We start from the raw sequence: 15,231 nt of genomic DNA on the forward strand, positions 1-15,231 counted from the left end.
TTCTAGGGAGTGTGGACTCACTGGGCACAGACCCAGTTCCACTCCCGGTCTATGCAAACGAGGGGAATGATAATAAAAGCCACTGAGTGCACTTAAAAATGGTCCAGATGTTTAAAAGGAGACTAGGAGGGGTAAAAAATCCTGTAAAACACATTTCAGTTCACACAGAAGGTAGAAAGAATGCTTTGGTCAGCAACCCAACCTTTATCAGGAAATAAATCAATTTGCAGCAGCTGTAGACAGCCATTTATACACAGGCCCTGGGCAGATTAATTAAGGGAAGCGAAGTTAAAAATTCAAGAGGGCTCAGAGTTACATTAAGCACATGAAGTTGGTCTGGAGTGGCCTCTCTGGCTCTGCGGGTCCTCACTCCCTGGGCCCTGCCCTCCCCGCCGGTGCTGCAGGATCTCCTTCCTCCCAGGGAGTACCAGCTCCCCCTCCGAGCGACCTGCTGCAGATTTCCCCGTGAAGCAGCAGCCGGGCGGGCACGCGTTCGGATCTGTGTTGTTCAATCTTGAAGAAAAACTAAACTCGAAAAAGATTTCTCCTCTACGCTGTGCAAGGAATAAGGGAGACCAAGGCTGCAGGACATTTCAGCCAAATCCTCCCAACTGAAAGGCCCTTTGGGGGAAGAGGAGGAGAGAAAACGGCTATTTTTAGTAACAGTCGTGGTTCACATCCTACTTCCCGGAATCATAATCCTCAAACTTTTCCAAGGGTCGACCGCTCTTACCAAATAACAAAACAAAAAAGTTTCCAAAAAAACGGATTTAAACGCCTTCTTCTGACATAAACGTCTTGGCTGAAAGCACCGGGCTCAGCGCCGGTCCGCCCCAGAGGGGTCCGGATGTGCCCATCATCCCGTCCCTTTCGGGTACCCGGGGGTCGCAGAGCGGCCGGGTGCGGGGCTTCACCAGAGGGATTTCTGCAAAACGAAAGGAATTCTCGGACGCGGCTTCCGTCTGGGCTTCTGCTCTCCGCCCAGGAGAGGCCGACGGCCGGGGCGGCGACGCAGACAGTGAGGGGGCCAAGGCGGCGGAGCCCGGGGCTCACGGAGCTCCCGCAGGGGCGAAGCTACCCCGGGGTCCCGGGCTGCGGAGCCCGAGACTTGTCCCAGGCGGGCGCGGCCGGCCGGCACTCCGAGAGCAGCTGCCCACCGTTTGTCCAGGGGCTTCGCACTCGGGCACTCCAAATGCCCAGGAGTGACGGAAAAGTTCGCGGGCAGCTCGCTGAGCACTCTCACCCTAGTGGCAGCAGGCTCGGGCCAAGTTAGGATTCCGCCTCGCTCGCTCCTAGGGCTAAGTTTTCCACCGTCAAAAGCAACTTTTTCGCTTCCAGTTAAAAAGCACCACGACGCTGGTCTAGGGCCACCTGCCAAACACACCGTGGGCACCTTGACCAGCTGTTTTGTCGGGGTGTGGGGCAACATACTTCTTTTCCTGCTCACATGTGGCGATCATGGAGAGGAAAGAAAAAATATTTTTCAAAGGCAGTGGGAGAGATGTAATAGTAAAAATCGCATCCTCGGCCGACCCGCGAAGTTGAGTGTCACCGCAGAACGGAGTCACCGCGCCGCTGCTTTGCCCAGGCGCGCGGTCTGCTCTAGCGAGCGACAAGCACGGCCTGGAGCCTCTTGGTCGAACGGTCCACGCGAAGATGACGGTCATCGGCACAGTAATTAACAGTAACAGCCCCAGCCCGTCCCCGCCGCCCGCCCGCGGGCACTTACACTGCACAGGGTTGGAGAGTCCCACCATCCGCCACGGGCTCCGAGCTGCAAATAAAACTTCCTGTCTCCCGTGCTGGCCAGGGGGCGAGGGCGCGGCGCGGCTCCCCTCGCGAGGCCAGAGTGTCCGCCACGCGCGCTCGCAGGAGGCCGCGGAGTCGCGCAGCCCAGCGCCTGCGGCTGCCCGGGCGCCGCGCACAGCGAGCCGCGGCGCAGGAAGCCCGGGTCGGGGACGCCAGCCGCACGCAGCCTGCGCGCAGAGCCCGAGCCGTGCGGAGCTGCTCTCCCCTCCTCCCTCCTCCTTACGCCCTCCCTCCCTCCCTCCCTCCGCTTTTCTGTTGTAGCTGCGGTAGCAGACAAATGTGATGTGGGGCGCAGGGAATTGCCACTGTCACAGGCGGCGTCTGCGTCTGCCTCGCCCGCCCTCGCTCACTCTCGAGGAAGGCGACGCATTTATCTGCAGGGCGGCCGGGCGTCCGCCGGGGAGCAGGAGCGCCGCGCGCTGTGCGCCGAGAGCGCCCGCGCCAGGCTGGCTCCGCGCGCGCCCGCTACCAGGTGCAGGGGGGAGGGCGCGCGGCCGGGCGAGGGGCGGCGGAGGTGGGAGACATCTGTGTCGCGCGGGGGTCACGGAGGTCAAGTATATGTTAACAATGGGCAGGCCCGGCTAGCGGGGTGCACGGGCGGGCGGCCTCCTTCCTGGCCTCGCCTTCTCGCAGACTGGACCCGGGGCCGACTCCCTAATGATGCCTTCCCCGGTCGCCTGTGCTCCGGTGGCCCCAGTGCCCTGCAGTAACCCAAGACGACCACTTTCCCAGGCCATCTGGAGCGCTCCTAGCTGCCCTGCCTGCGTCTCATCACTGGCTGGAGAGACAGCTCTGCTAGGAATCAAGCCACTCTCAGATCTCCTCTCTAATCCCCTTCTGTTAGCTGATTTCCAGACTGACTATTTGCTTTCGCATTAGATAATAGCCTTAGAGAAAACAATTATCATTTTCTTTTTTTTCCCCTCTGCTTTTCTACTTCTCGCATACTATGCCATCAAGAGGGACCTCTTTCCCTGTCTTATGGCTTTGGTTGGATGTGTCCTCCTCCCCCAAACATTAATATCAATACTTTGGAGGAAGAGAGGGAGTCCCAAAGAAAAGACAGGGTGAAAGAATTCCAGATATTTCCAGAATAAATAAATAGTATCTGTGAAGAGGGCTGACAGTTTATACAGAGCAAAAGGAGGGGGGGCAAGGGTCTTGAATGGTAATGAAAATATTAATATGTAGGTCAAATATGATCAGATAATGGCTTGCAATGATAAGTAAAATGAAATCTTTTAAATTATTATGGACCGCTGCCATGGGTGCAAATGTTATTGTATTTAGTGGAACAATTTGAAATCCTACTCTGAACCAAGTCCTCTCCAGTCTACCTAAATCAACGTAAAATGTCCTGTGTGCATGTTTTTAAAGCACATCTTTAGAAAGGAAAAAGATACCTAAAGAGAGAGTCAGAGTCTGCCTGATGCACTAAGAACTGATGAGACAGTCATGGTTTTATGTTTTGAAGTGGTGTTTCAAATATTTAACAGTGAATAAAATCCCTTCCCCCCTTCTTTTAAACCCAGCTGGAGCTTCCAATTCTCAAGTCTTTTCAGACTCTACTAATTTTTAGCAATTCATTTCCAGAAAACACTCATTGTACATTCTGCCCTCTCCTTGGGACATTTGTCTAATGAATTATAATGGATTAATGAACTGTAATGTTAAGTCTTGGTATTAGATATTATGATGCTCTTAATTTGAGTCTTCGATTTTATCAAGGTGTTCATTCTATAGTAATTTCTACACTAGTTTTTTTTTGCTAATCTTACCACCATTAATAATCTTAAAACATAAAGTTTTTTGTAAATTCTACTACTGTAACTCCTTTGTGTAGGAAACTGTCGAAGCATGGTTCTTTAAAGAATCCAAAATATGTTGATATTTTATTATTCTGTTACCTGTATTGTCTCTTCTGTCCCCCAAATTGAAAATGGATAATTTGGATTCTGGGGTCTTTATTTGAAAATTAATAAAATTACATGTGATTAGGAGTGATTCTTGTGAAATAGTATTAATTCTGAAATCATATTTTAAAATTTAGAATTAAAGTAAATCAACAATAGGATGTATGGTATATAAAAGTGGAAGGAGGAGAAAACATACATATTGTGCCATATTTTTCTTCTTTCTGGAAATTGTGCCAATGTAAGTGTGAAATTATAATGGAAATTTTAAACTTCTAAACCAATGGTAAGTAAATTGCAGGAAATCAAAATAGAGTTTTACACATTCAGTCTATACTCACACTAATGCATATTTTACAAGATTCTACAAATCTTACGAGATCTTCCCTTTTGCCAGTCATACTTCTGGAAAAATGATAGGTTATTGTTTACTTATACTTCTGGTTAGAAAGTTTTTTATTCGGCTTTATATCAGAATATATCATTAAATCAAAGAAAATTTTTAAAATTTGTAATGATAGCAACCAAAGAGCATACATTCCAAAATCCCATTTGCCACTCTTTTGAAAGGCCTGCATTCTAGAAAACATAGAACATATTTTTTTGTAGGGTTTATCCTCATATGATATCCTAACTTGCTTTATTTGGAGGAAACATAACTATATAGGGGTCAACTCAAGCATGAGATAATTCTTGAATTGCAAAACCTAGGAAAATAAAACATTAAATAAACAGAGAGGTACTCATTCATGCTGTGTGGCGAGAGAGTGTGAATTACCTGAAAACAGTAAAAGTCCGTGAGCTATTTGGTTACCTTAACATTGGTGTGGGCACACATATGACATAACGGTCAACACACAATACATTATTAATTGATACATTGTTTTTAGCCAATCTAAGGAGATAGGCTGAATAAATTTCCTGTCTGTACACACAGGAGAGGTCAGGTTTCTGTCCCTTCAAGACTAGTTTCCTAAGTATTAGGAAAAAAAATACTTAGAAGATGGTTAGAAATGTAGGCACTTATTCACTCTAAGGAAACCATTAAATTTAAAAAAATACACAATAAGGTGTTAAACTGTATAAACCCTTTACTGGCAATTTTCTTCGCACACTCTAGATTTTTTTCCTCACATCATTAAATTTTCATTATTGTAAGGTACCGAGTTCTTTCAATTTACAGGTTTAATTTTTCAGCAGTGCTGCCCAAGGATGTTTTTTTTTTTTTTCCCTTAAACCAACTCTTAAAAAAAAAATTAGCAAAGCTTTCAATACAAATTTCAGATGGGTGCTTATTACCTCCTTTAGAGATGTGTGATTCACCTCTCACAAAAAGGAATTCCTACACAAAATGGTAACAAGTATTTAATTAGCACATTTAAAATTCCTTCTTATAGATCTTAAAGTTTAAATGACTCCCAAGCTGTGATTTTCTATCCCTTGAAATAGTCCTCCTGTTTGCCTAGGTTGAGGAAAATCCCTAATTACCACATTACTTACTTCTAACAAAAATCATTATTGTATTTGAGAAAAATAGAATATGATAAACATAAAGAATGGCAAGCCATAATTAAGTTTTCATAAATTTAAACTTACCCATTATTTGCAGTTTCTCTTCTTGTTCCTGTATAATTTTATGTAATGTTTGGAGCATTGCATGAACACGTTTTATTCCAAATCTTTCCAATTTTGTTTATTTGACTTGTTTAATGTTTCATATTAACAATGAATGTGAACCAAAAAGAAAAGAATAACTTTAAGAGATCATTTATTCCGTAATAGTTGAGCCACATATTCTTAGTATAGGTTCGGCATATACCGTTTGGAGACTTTTACCCTAGACAACTTTTGAAAAATAAAACATGTATAAATTAAACTAAAAGTGGCTCTCTTCATCACCGCAAATAAGATGATCAGGGCAGTTTGGTTTAGCTGCGAGTCTGCAGACAGTGTTTTATACGTATGACCCCGTGTACTCACACTCACGTATGTTTTTCTGTACTACTTCAAAACCAGTTTGCATCCAAAAAGGCAAAGTTGAAAAATTTCTGTTAATTTACAAAAAAAAGTAATTCTGGAAAGTTTTAGAAAATAATTCATGTTGATGTTTCTTTAAAAAAATGTGAGTTGTTCTTTAAACATTTAAATATTTGTATTTGGCAGCATTTAACACATTAAGTTCAGCAGGAATCATTGTGCAAAATAAAGCACTTGCGTATTTGCCAAACATCTATAAGTGTGCATATATATATTATATAATATATATATATGTGTGTGTGTGTGTGTGTAATCTGGGAATTATCTCATCTGACCTGATGTAATTAATTCATGAAAAAGTGGTACCAAATACCATATCTTATTCATGCTTCTCACTTAAATCAGGTATTTCTTACACTATTTTGGTGAGTTGATTTTAAGGTACAAAAACATGAATAAAATTATATGACACCACACTACAGTTCCACATTCCATATTTTTTGATTGAATGTGCCCACTGAAGAAGCTGTTTATCTTGTGCTATTTTTTTTAATTGGGGAGCATTCTGTCTATGCAGTTTTCAGGTGTGTATTACTGGGTTGTAACTGTGGAAAGATAAGCATCTTTGCCCAGTGTTTGGTACATATTACATGCTCAATAAATATTTGTTGAATGATGAATGAATAAAAGGCTAAAATGTTTACACTTAGATGCATTGTCTACATGAGTAAAAGTACCACCCAATGGACTTCTTTTTGACTGAAGTGTTAAGAAACCAAAGATTTTGACACCACCAAGATTTTAAATGATGAAAATGTGGAGAGAACAGTGTTCTGTGTTGTTTATACGGGTATGTTTATATTTCCTGATATGTGATGAATTTAATGTGAAAAACACATTCTGATTGTTTTTAAATGTGTATAAAATTGTTTTCTATTCTACAATAAACCACACTTTACCTGAAAATTTAGTTTACTTTCTACAGTAAGGTAGGCATGTAAAAAAAAGTGTGGAAAGGAACTTCAGTCCCGGGAACTCTCAGAGATAACTCTTTCTTCCTCCTCTCCTCGTCGGTATAGTAGTTGAAACATGTATTCTTCAGTGCACACACCATACACAGGAAAAAGTCACAAGCTGCTTAATTTGGGGTATGCTCTCGTACTTCCATTTCATTATTATATCAATAGTTTATGTAATCTAGATCTTCTAAATAGTGTTTATACTTAAAGAGTCATTTTTATTTAGAAATGTTTGCCTTAGTTACTATGCAGGACTCGTGTATCTGTGGTCACATTAAATCTACTCTTTAAAAGATGCATATGCTTCACTATTTTAATCATCTCATTTGTCCTAATTCTTCATAAATGTCAATGTACTCCATAGAGCACTGCAGTCTTTGGAATCCCACGTCACCTCTGCACAGCGTGTTCATGGGAGGATCGCCTGTCACCGCAGCACCTCTGGGAAGAAAGACAGCAGCCAACTGGCTCATGGCACAGCAGTAGCAAGAGAAGAAATTTCTGGCCAACAAGTCTGTAGCAAATATAGTCTGCTGTTAATCATGCTCAGTAGGAAGGTTTTTGCAGTTCTTTCTTTCTTCTGTAGCTCTCCTCAGTAGGCTAGCCACCAGGTGAGTGGTCTGATTGTCCCTCTGGAGGGCAACATGGAAAGGAAGGCATGTCCACCCCCGGGTACAGCTCAGGCCTCCTTCCCAAGCTTCTCCCCAGCCTCTCGCTGGGCCTTTGAGGGAGTCTTCTGTCCAGTGTGCCCTTTAGGGACCGATGATGCCAACCACCCAATGTGCTCTACATGCCTTAAACAATTCGAACCAACTTCCTTAAAAGGAAAAAAATTTCCACAATTTTTACAAGACACTGAATTTTAATTATTCATGTTTTCTGGAAAAAAGTCATTTCTAGACTAAAATGTTTCTCATGTCTTCACATTTATGTTTTATTTTTGATAGCATGTTCCCTATATAATATTATCACAAGATATACAGTATATGGCAAACGGGTTGTTTGTACTCTTGATCCATCTCAAAGAAACAAGATCTTCTTTTTAATAGAGAAGCACAAATATATGACCTAAGAGCTGTGCATCTCAAGCTTTCACATAGATACTCTGCCTGGGGATTGTGTTAAATTTCAAACTCTGGGTCAGGGGGTTTGGGCTAGGGGCTGAGGATCTACATTTCTAAGAAGCATCCAGAGAACACCAGTGTGCTTGTTCTGCACGGGCAGGAGTGAGGCTGCAGAGGCTGCTGGGCGAATTGAGAACGTGACAGCCTCCTTCTATACACAGAACTCCACACCTGTCTTTTGCACACAGACTCCCAGCCTTGTGCTCACAAAATGTGCAGAACGCCCTCCCAGACCCTGTCCTGGCGACAGGAGAGAAGCATTGCTCACACAGGAGTGAGGTTGCTAACTAACGTCCCCACCTGTTGTCCAGGCACCTGCAACCAGCAATGGAGGCCCCTCCCTGACAGACATAAAATAAACACCCACAGAACTGTTTATCTGGAAGCTAAAGAAGGAGAGCTAAGAAGCTCTCTGGAAGGAGACTGGAAGCGCCTCTGAAACCAAGCCCCGAGTGGGTGGTTACTGTAGAATAGTTCATTCCCTTGTGACTTTTCCCCAAAAGTCAGGGGTTGCTGTCCTTAGTCCAAGCCTATATCTGCCTTGTGTGTAGGAACATCTCTCACCTGTATTAAGTAAGCAGGAAAAGGCCCTGCATACTAATGATTTCAAGGTGTGCCGTTCATGACCAGGGGCCACCCTATGCTCCAGAATGCACCAAAGTACTGAGGAGAGGGTCTTCAGAGATTGACTATGCCCCGTCTCTTATGGGGCTCAACCTCTGGTTGCCTCAGCTCACCTACTTATGAAATTAGTTTATTTTAGCTGGGCATGATGGCACATGCCTGTAATCCTAGGACTCAAGAAGCTGAAGCAGGAGGATTGCTGTGAGTTCGAGGCCAGCCAGGGCTATATACTGAGTTCAAGGCCAGCCTACACTACATGGACCCTACCCCACCCCCCAAATTAGAATTAGCTTATTTCAACTTATTGATATGTTATGACAATTAGGCCACATTGGCTTAACTGAAAGATCCAGTGATTTAAAAGTTTAATGATAGGGGCTGGGGATTTAGCTTAGTGGTTCCGCCACTTGCCCGGAAAGCACAGGTCCTGAGTTTGATCCCTGGTACCAAAAAAGAAAAAAAAAAAAAAAAGTTTAATGATAATTGAAGACTAAGAAGAAGAGAAATATTTATGCATATTTTTTCATAAATGTCATGTAAACATTTTGATTTTTAAGCCCATCGTGATGGAGCATGCCTGTGATCCCAACACTTGGGAGGCTGAAGCAGGAGGATCACCACAAATACAAAGCCAGAAATTCACAGTGAGTTCAAGGCCAGCCTGAACTACATAGCAAGACCCTATTTCAAAAAAAAAAAAAAAGATTATTTTTGCCAGGCTTGATGGCACATGCCTGCAATCTTAGTACTCGAGGCTGAGCCAGGAGGATCACCATGAGTTGAAGACCAGCCTGGGCTACATAGTGAGTTCAAGGCCAACCTGGACTGTACAATGAGACCTTGTCTCAAAAATATTTATTTTTAAGTAATCTGTTTGATTGAACAGATTGAGGGTATTTGAATATTGAGAAGAAGGCCAGACCAAGTTTACTTCTTGTAATTGATTTTCAGTCTTTTGAACAGAAGCAACACCCATTCAAAGCCCTTGTGACTGGGAAAGAAGTTCATGTGATTTGACAGTGACTCTAACACACTCTCTATTTCCATTAATAATTGGCTATATTTTTGTGCTACAAATCTCCATTGTTTTCACCTCATTGAGTACCATAATGGCAAACAATTTATGTTCAGTCTACCAAAATGCCATTTCTTTGCCTTAAAACAAAAAAAGGGCCATAACCAGGGAATCTTAATATTAATAGCAATTCTTTGCTGCTGCAATCTGATCGAATCCACACCTTTCCCACCTCTTGCTACTGTTTCTAATACTGGAGGAGGATTTATATTTTTTTCCCGAACAATAGATTTTAATTAAGAAGATTTATTAAAGACAGTTTTCATTCCTATGATTACATTTCCAGTTCCAGAGACATCTGCATTTCAAAATGTGCCACATATTTTCATAAATATTCTGTAATTCCCTTAGAGCTTTTTGGTATTCCAATCCCCTCCAACCTCTTCTTAACATCTCCACATTCACTGTATGTTCCATCTATTTGTACCCAGTCAGAATTAGACATTTCTGCACACAGGTATAAATGAAGATTCTGTTGGAAAGCAGATTCAAAATGATTCTGTCCTTTTTGTGAATCAAGACTTTTAAGAGGAACAAAGGCAAATTAAGCCCAGTAACATACGTCTAACAAAAGATCTAGCTATTTTACAGGCATACTTAGAGTGGTAGGGTAAACAACAAGGCAGAGTTTACTTTGAAGTTTAAATCATTGTTATTTTAATAGAGTGGAAAATTCATTTAGATAATGCAATCTGATAGTTACCCAATTAAACCCCTTTTTGTCTATATTAATGTAGTTTTATATTTTTAGATTTGGAAACCTAGTTTTGTCAGAGAATTATTTGAAGATAGAAGCAGCTTGAACAGTGTCTTTAGACGGACCCCATGAGTGACAATAAATTGTCGATTGTATCATTTAAGCATTTTGTATAAAATCGCAAGCCAATGTATTAAGCTTGGTCAAAGTGCAAAGAACAGAAATACCCCCAGGCGATTTCACGTGGTTCACCTAATGCATGCTTATATTTGTACATTATATATAAATTTTCTTTCATGTGTTCATAGTTTTTAAATAAAATTATATTTGAGCTGGGCCTGGTGGCACATGCCTACAACCTCAGCACTCTGGGAGGCTGAGGTAGAAGGATCACAAGTTTAATCCCAGCCTGGACAGTTTAGTGACTTAGCAAGACCCTGTCTCAAAAATATTTTTTACCTGTTTTGTTGTTGTTGTTTGTTTGTTTTTTGAGACAGGGTCTCACTACCTGGCTCAGGCTGGCCTTGAACTCACTAAGTAACGCAGGATGGACTGGCACTCAGTGATCCTCCTACCTCAGCCTCCTGCATGCTGGGATTACAGGCGTACACCATCACACCTGGCACAAAATAAAAATTTAAATGAACCTAGCATGGTGGTACCCACCTGTAATTCCAGCACTCAGGAGATTGAGGTAGCAGGATCCCTTGAAGTTCAAGACCAGCCTGGGCCACACAGTGAGTTTAAGACCAGCTTCATCGACATATTGAGACCCTGTCTCAAAAACAAACAAACAAACAAACCTTAAAAGGGCTGGGGATGCAGCTCAGTGTGAAGGCTCTAGGTTAAATCCACAGTGCTGGAAAACACATTATACTGATGCTAGTGTCTATCCCATCCGGTTTGTCCGGAAACTCAAAGGAGAGGACAGTCTTCCTTCTCACTTACGGGTTCTGCAGTCTCACTCAAAGGACTCCTGCGAGACTTACTGAGAAAAGGGGTGAAGAAGGCAGTTCATGCTTTCATTCACACTGAAGCGCCTCTTACGGGAATCTTACTGGCCTCAGGAAACCGCACCTGTCCCCGCTGGCCGTGAGATTCCAGTACTTGTGGACCCGGGGGAATGCTCCCTCATCGGGACTGCTGCCTGGTGCCAGGCCCTGTTCTAAGCAGCGCTTCCCGAGTGTCGCCTGTCTAAACCCCAGTTGGAGAGAGGGGACTGTCGTGTGCCAGGGCCCCAGCCTGGCTGGAGTGATCGCCTAAGGCTGAGGTTATAAATGCCACAAGCAGGGCCTGCCAGCTGGAAGTCAAAGCGCACCTGAGTCTGGGGCCCTCTTGGCCGCTCTGCCCCGATTTGGAGCTCCTCTCTGGGGTCGGAGTTGCAGGTAAACACCCCTGGAAATCTTGTCTCTCCCTCAATTCCGTAGGGTGAGTGCAAAACGGAAGACTTGAAGGTCTCCAAGCTCTGTTCCCCTGAGATCTAATTCTAAGAGCAAGCCATTCTTGAATCAAATGGCAAAGGATCGTGGCAGTGTGTCGGAGCTCTCTCGGTGAAGGCAAGAAACTGAACAATGGACTTTTAAAGCCCTTCTCACCCCGCCCCCCTTCTTCCTCCTCTTTGTTTGTTTCCTTTTGGTACCAGGAAATGAGCCCAGGGCCTTTAAACTGACCTACATCCCCAGGCTTTTTTAATGTTTTAAAACAGGGTCTTGCTGAGTCCCTAAATTGCCCAAGATGGGCTCGAACTTTCCATCCTCCTGCCCCAGCCTCCCAGGGCCCTGGAGTTATGGGAATGTGCCACCGTGCCCAGCTAGAAACTGTCTCAGTTCCTTAAAAAGGCGTTGGCAGAATGCTTGGAAACAACTGTTCACTGATGGCTGCTCACCAGAAGAGAGAAACACTTGGGGTCTTCCAATAGCAGAGGCAGTGTCTCCCCTTTCTCAGGGATTTGTAAGGAAAAGGATCCCTGCTTTAGGAGTTTTCAGTTACTTTTGCCAGGAGTGGTGGTGCATGCCTGTAATCCCAGCACTCAGGAGGCTGAGGCAGGAGGATCGCTTCAAGTTCGAGGCCAGCTTGGGCTACATAGTAAGTTCAGGGCCAGGCTGAACTACAAAGGGAGACCCTGCCTCAAAAAAAAAAAAAAAAAAAAAAAAAAAAAGACCATCATGACCAGCCTCAACTATATAGCAAGACCCTGGCTCAAAAAAACAACAAAAAAGTTACTTTCACTTTAAAAAAAAAAAGTGCAATTGTCTCTGCTTAGGTTTTCAGGAAGAACTGGGCTGAGTTTAATGCAGATGCAGGCATTGTATCTACCTGGTCACAACAGCGCTCCGAGGTGACCAAGTCTCACTTTGCCAGAGGCGAAGATGCTTCCACTCTGGAGCTTGTTTCTGGACAGAAGCTGACCTGCCCTGCACAACACTTCCCCTAGGAAGTCTGATGACTTCTGTCATCGGCTCCTTTTGTTCTCGTTCAAGACCCTGAGCTGGGCTTCAGGGTGGGGCTTCAGGGTGGGGACCTCAGGATCTTCCCCTAGGGCAGCCTCACTCATTCCCCAGGGCTGAGGGTAAGTCAGGGCTGGCGCCTTGGAAGTGACGCAGTTACTCAGTGTGGGAGTTAGGCAGAGCGAGAAGCACATGGGATGTGTACCACATTTACAGGCATTTTATTTTGTTTTTGTATTTATTATCATCGTCATTATTATTATTATTGGTGGAAGTGAGGATGGCACCCAAGGTCTTTGCACTGAGCTACATTACAGGCTTTTGAGATCAAGTTTTGCTAAACTGCTCAAGTTGGACTTGAAGTTGGGATCCTCCTGCCCCAGCCTCTCAGAGTTCTATGGTCACAAGCATGTTTCACCACACCAGGCTATATACATATATTTTATTTATTATTTTTTGTTTTGCTGCTTTTTTTTTTTTTTTTGGAGACAGGGTCTCCCTTTGTAGTTCAGGCTGACTCTGAATTTACTATGTAGCCCAGGCTGGCCTAGAACTTGATTGAGGCAATCCTCCTGCCTCAGCCTCCCAAGTGCTAGGATTACAGGCATTAGCCACCATGCTTGGCTATACACACATTTTTAAACACAATTTTCTTTTTGTATTTTTATAATTCCTCATCTCTACAGTGTTATTTATTTTCCCTAAAGTATCAAATATTAGCACTTGGGAGACTGAGGCAGGAGGGTTGCCAAGAGTTCAAGGCCAGACTGGACCACATAGTGAGACTGTTTTAAAAATAAAAAAAAAACAGTCATTTTCATTTTCTTCTATAATACTATTCTAGCTAAAGGGCCTTTTCTAGGGAAAAAGATAAGAGACAAAAATGTGTTCAGAGATATTACCTACCATTTAGTCTCTTGAAAATGTACATATTAGTACTTCAAAATATAGCGTTTTTTAAAAAAAAATTAACTGTCTAATTACAGATTTCACACATAATCTGTCAATTGGCTAAATATGTACTGACTGTCATTAAGCTGTTCAGTGAAAGATGGGTAGAAGGCTTGGCCTGCTGCTTCTCCCAGAAGTACAAGGCACTGTCTTCAGAAGGGAAGAAAATTAAGAGTAATGTCCATAGTCTCACTTTTCAGAGCAGCTAAAATAACCTGCAACTCAACTTCCTTTTTAGACACTAAAGTAAGTTATGTTGGCAATTGATGTACTTAAAAATATAGATTTAAGGTGTGGTACCACACACTTGTACTCCTGGCATTCTGAGAGGCTGAGGCAGGAGAACCTACCCTGGTCAACTTAGTGATTTAGTGATGCCTCGTCTCAAAATAAAAAATAAAAAAGGATTGGTGATCTGGCTCACTACAAAGAGGCTGATTCAATCTGCAAGACTGCATAAAAACAAAACAGATTTTGAGCCAGGTGTGGTGACGCATACCTGTGACTCTGGCACCTGATAAGGCAGGTGGGTCAAGAGTTCAAGGTCAGCCTGGGCTACAGCAAGACCCTGCCTCATTTTTAGTACCTGTGCAGCCAAAGCAAGAATGCAAGACCCTGTCTCAAAATAAACAAACAACTCACACACACAACAGAACCCCCAGATTTATTGACTTCCTTTCAGATTTATTCAATTAAAATCTTCAAGAATTCAAGAATTGGATCCTGACGTTTTGAACTTTTAACACCATTCCCAGTGACTCTGCTACCACTTTCTGACCCCAAACTGTGCCCCTTTTTCTCTCAGAACTGCAGAGCGAGTAGCAAGAGTGAGCACTGGTGAGCAATGAAGGAGACTTGTTCTTGGCCAAGAATAGGAGAAGCACGCACTCCACTTACAAACCAGCTCCATACGTGTGTGTGTGCGCACAGGCTTGTGTGCTGGGGCCACTTATTTTCACTAGCATCAGGGTTCTTTCCCGTCCAGCCATAATGGGGTATAAGGAGATGACCCCAGGTTGTAGACCCAGCTGGCTTTGCTAGCCCACTGGAAGAGGGGCACTGGTCTAAGGCTGGAGTCCTTAAAGATAACCAAGATCAGGGTTGGGTAGAAAGGCGGCTGAATCAAGTAAGAGCACGTACAAGCGCAAATTCCCTATGGTGCGTGTTGGCATTATGTATGCCTAAAATGGACCAAAAATGTTTTGCTATTTAAAAAATCAATCAGTCAATCATCAATCAATCAAATAAGAAGGACAAGATCAGGGCAGGGAACATTTTGTGGCACAAGCATAGCATTTGTTGGGAACCACTGATACTGGAGCAATCTCAGAGTGCTGGGATTGCAGGCATGTGCCACCACACCTAGTTCTTACCACTTCTTTATGTAAAGATGTTCTTAATTTGCAGACCACACAAAAACAGGTGTAGGGCCTGGTTTTACCCATGGGCCCTATTTTACCAACTTCTGATCTAAAAGAAAAGACAGATATTAACAAAGATTCATTCCAATAAACTTTACCTGGTGGTGAACTGATAATCACAGTAAAGAATAAGTAAAGGGTAGTGACGTCCTTGTACATCAAGGTCCTCATCTG

The 15,231-nt window shown here is 43.3% G+C and overlaps 1 long non-coding RNA gene and 1 pseudogene across 1 annotated transcript; one reads left to right on the forward strand and one right to left on the reverse strand.

Annotated features, from left to right (window-relative positions):
- The first annotated feature begins 273 nt into the window (after window positions 1-273).
- Window positions 274-2,374, forward strand: LOC147824106 (uncharacterized; annotated as a pseudogene).
- Window positions 2,375-6,134: 3,760 nt separating this feature from the next.
- Window positions 6,135-11,818, reverse strand: LOC147824107 (uncharacterized). The gene is made up of 3 exons (XR_015442793.1): window positions 11,557-11,818; window positions 10,905-11,012; window positions 6,135-8,906 (listed from the first exon to the last, which is right to left on the reverse strand). It is a non-coding gene; the product is annotated as an uncharacterized LOC147824107 (long non-coding RNA).
- Window positions 11,819-15,231: the final 3,413 nt, after the last annotated feature.

The sequence above is a fragment of the Heterocephalus glaber genome, unplaced genomic scaffold (genome assembly GCF_053883595.1).
Source record: "Heterocephalus glaber isolate CG9 unplaced genomic scaffold, H.glaber_assembly_v1.0 deba00001554, whole genome shotgun sequence".
NCBI classification, from domain to species: domain Eukaryota; kingdom Metazoa; phylum Chordata; class Mammalia; order Rodentia; family Bathyergidae; genus Heterocephalus; species Heterocephalus glaber.